This window comes from Salmo salar, chromosome ssa15 (genome assembly GCF_905237065.1).
Source record: "Salmo salar chromosome ssa15, Ssal_v3.1, whole genome shotgun sequence".
NCBI lineage: Eukaryota > Metazoa > Chordata > Actinopteri > Salmoniformes > Salmonidae > Salmo > Salmo salar.
In genome coordinates, this window is record NC_059456.1 from 3969207 (window position 1) to 3973201 (window position 3995).

The window sequence follows — 3995 nt, forward strand, 5'->3', positions numbered from 1 at the left end:
TTGGTAGTTAGACATTTTCTCATATGCTCTTCAGAACATAAAATACGCAATAATAAAATACTAACTGGTGTCAGCAAGGCTCGATAAACAGGGCTGCCCGCTGGAAACCCTCCAGACCAGTCGATCATCCCCGTGGGCCAGTGAAAAATATATTGAAAAATATTTTCATGCTATTTTTAATCTAGGTTATATAATTGATTTTTTTTTTTAAATGATGGATTCCCGAAGCTGTTTGTTCATACATCGATTATTTTTCACATGTGCTGCACTCAAACGGCTCTCAAACAACAAAATTGTCAAAGGCTCCAGCCACCCAAGTCATAGACTGTTTTCTCTGCTACCACACTGCAAGCAGTACCATATGGAGCCAGATAGCTGCCAAAGGTTGAACGTACGTGTCGTTAGGATCGTAAGAAAATCCATATGTAAATTGTTAGGTTCATAAGAAAAGTAATGCGTGAAACATGAAACGTAACCGTTAAATTAGATCTGTAAACGTACAAATGTTACAACTATGAACATTTACACGTTCAATTCTTACTTTACATCTCCCTTTACTCGGTTACAGATATTTTTTATACATACAAGCTTTTGTCAGGAATGTGGCATCTGCAAAGGACATGGACCGAACGCAGCTAGTCAAAGTTAGCTAGTCAATCAAGCATCTTTAGCCCAGACGTTAGAGGTGCTTTGCAGCTTCCGGGTTTCATTTCCAAAATAAAAGTCTGAAGCTTGTTTTAAAACGGCATTTGATAACGATGTTATACTACTACACTTGGGCTTAGTGTAGGCTTAGGCATTCAGCAAATGTGTGAGAATACTACTATAAAGACACAGAAGACTCTTGTCTAGAAAAAACGCCTGAGCTGCAAAACAGAAAGTAAATATGATTTAGGCTAGGCCTATTCCACTATCTAAATATGCCATGCTGTTGTGCTATTTAATGGCCATATAATTTCATAATTAATTTTTATAGCTGAGTGGGGCTACTGTGGTGATCATGTAACCTAATGAATCACACTTTTTCCAGTATTTAGGAGCACAGGCTGTAGACCTTATACTAGGCCTTTTGACTGTTGCATTTGAAACTTCCACTCTGTATGGAGGCTTGTTATAGCCATTTGCTTTGCACAACCCCATCACTCAGAGACTATATCCATATCAATAAATGAGACAAAACAAAATGTTGATTAAGTTTTGGCTATAACCAGTTATAAAACACAAATAAGAGTTCTAAAATGATTCTGCCAGACACCAGAACCCTAAATGATAGCCTAAATTGTAATGGCTACAAGTTGAATGCCTATTTTTAATTAAACATAGAATTATTAAAGTGATAGGCTAAAGAACTGTTCTATTGTCTTTGATTTAGTTCCTATTGCAGTGTGGATGACATACTGACTGACTGAACAGAATGAAGGATGAATTAAATGGAATGGAATGATGAGTTGCATGCATCATGCATGCTCTGCACTTTATTTGGCTAGTAGACAAATAGGCCTACATTAGGGTATAATGACTATGGCTGCATTCCTCCAGAAGGGCATCTTCTTTTCCTTTCGGCTTTTCCAAAGGCGCATGGTGCTGTGGTGCTACATGGAGATCACAAGCTCTTCAGCTGGGCAGTAGGGTCGCGATGGAGGGAATCGCCTATACCGGAGACTACCTAAGACCACTGCAACAGCGTTATTGTAAAGTGTTGGAATAAGCTTATGCCAGACTTAGCCTCTGTTTAACCTCTCACTTGTTCATTTCAATGTCCATATGTTCATGACCCGATTCATATGAATCATGTCAAATTATTTTAAATTCACATTAAGCCCTTCTACAGAATATGCTTTGTCAAGGCTTTGATTGATGGAATACATTTCTAAATATTCTATAAAAAAATAATATTTTGAGTGGCAAAGACTCCAGTGGTTATACATAATTCATAGATTCACCAAACAGTTATTATTATTATTATGATCCATTATTCCTGGTAGATACTACTGGTTATGATTCATTATTCCTGGTAGATACTACTGGTTATGATTCATTATTCCTGGTAGATACTACTGGTTATGAATCATTATTCCTGGTAGATACTACTGGTTATGTTTCATTATTCCTGGTAGATACTACTGGTTATGATTCATTATTCCTGGTAGATACTACTGGTTATGATCCATTATTCCTGGTAGATACTACTGGTTATGATTCATTATTCCTCGTAGATACTACTGGTTATGATTCATTATTCCTGGTAGATACTACTGGTTATGTTTCATTATTCCTGGTAGATACTACTGGTTATGTTTCATTATTCCTCGTAGATACTACTGGTTATGATTCACTATTCCTGGTAGATACTACTGGTTATGATTCATTATTCCTGGTAGATACTACTGGTTATGATCCATTATTCCTGGTAGATACTACTGGTTATGATTCATTATTCCTGGTAGATACTACTGGTTATGATTCATTATTCCTGGTAGATACTACTGGTTATGAATCATTATTCCTGGTAGATACTACTGGTTATGTTTCATTATTCCTGGTAGATACTACTGGTTATGATTCATTATTCCTGGTAGATACTACTGGTTATGATCCATTATTCCTGGTAGATACTACTGGTTATGATTCATTATTCCTCGTAGATACTACTGGTTATGATTCATTATTCCTGGTAGATACTACTGGTTATGTTTCATTATTCCTGGTAGATACTACTGGTTATGTTTCATTATTCCTCGTAGATACTACTGGTTATGATTCACTATTCCTGGTAGATACTACTGGTTATGATTCATTATTCCTGGTAGATACTACTGGTTATGATCCATTATTCCTGGTAGATACTACTGGTTATGTTTCATTATTCCTGGTAGATACTACTGGTTATGATTCATTATTCCTCGTAGATACTACTGGTTATGATTCATTATTCCTGGTAGATACTACTGGTTATGTTTCATTATGCCTGGTAGATACTACTGGTTATGATCCATTATTCCTGGTAGATACTACTGGTTATGTTTCATTATTCCTGGTAGATACTACTGGTTATGATTCATTATTCCTGGTAGATACTACTGGTTATGAATCATTATTCCTGGTAGATACTACTGGTTATGATTCATTATTCCTGGTAGATACTACTGGTTATGAATCATTATTCCTGGTAGATACTACTGGTTATGATTCATTATTCCTGGTAGATACTACTGGTTATGATTCATTATTCCTGGTAGATACTACTGGTTATGATTCATTATTCCTGGTAGATACTACTGGTTATGATTGCAGACAGAGTCCAGAGAATGGGATGGTGCAGTATGGAATTAGTCATATTTTGATAAGGTGCATGCATGGGGATGTCCACATCACCCAGAGATATTCCCATGCTGTAGATAGACACCTAGCGGACTGAAACTTCACTGTTGTAGGCATAATACAGTAACAGATTATGCTCCTTTTAATGATCTGCCGTCTAAGGAGTGTGCTGACACTTATTGATATTCTACAGATATGGCAGCTACAGTGCATTCGGAAAGTATTCCGACTTTTTCCCTTGACATTTTGTTACGTTACAGCCTTATTCTAAAATGTATTAAATAGTTTTTTTCCCTCATCAATCTTTTTTTTTTACATTTTATTTCACCTTTATTTAACCCGGTAGGCTAGTTGAGAACAAGTTCTCATTTGCAACTGAGACCTGGCCAAGATAAAGCATAGCAATTCGACACATACAACAACACAGAGTTACACATGGAATAAACAAAACATACAGTCAATAATACAGTAGAACAAAAGAAAACAAAAAGTCTATATACAGCGAGTGCAAATGAGGTAAGATAAGGGAGTTAAGGCAATAAATAGGCAATGGTGGCGAAGTAATTACAATATAGCAATTAAACGCTGGAATGGTAGATGTGCAGAAGATGAATGTGCAAGTAGAGATACTGGGGTGCAAAGGAGCAAGATAAATAAATACAGTACGGGGATGA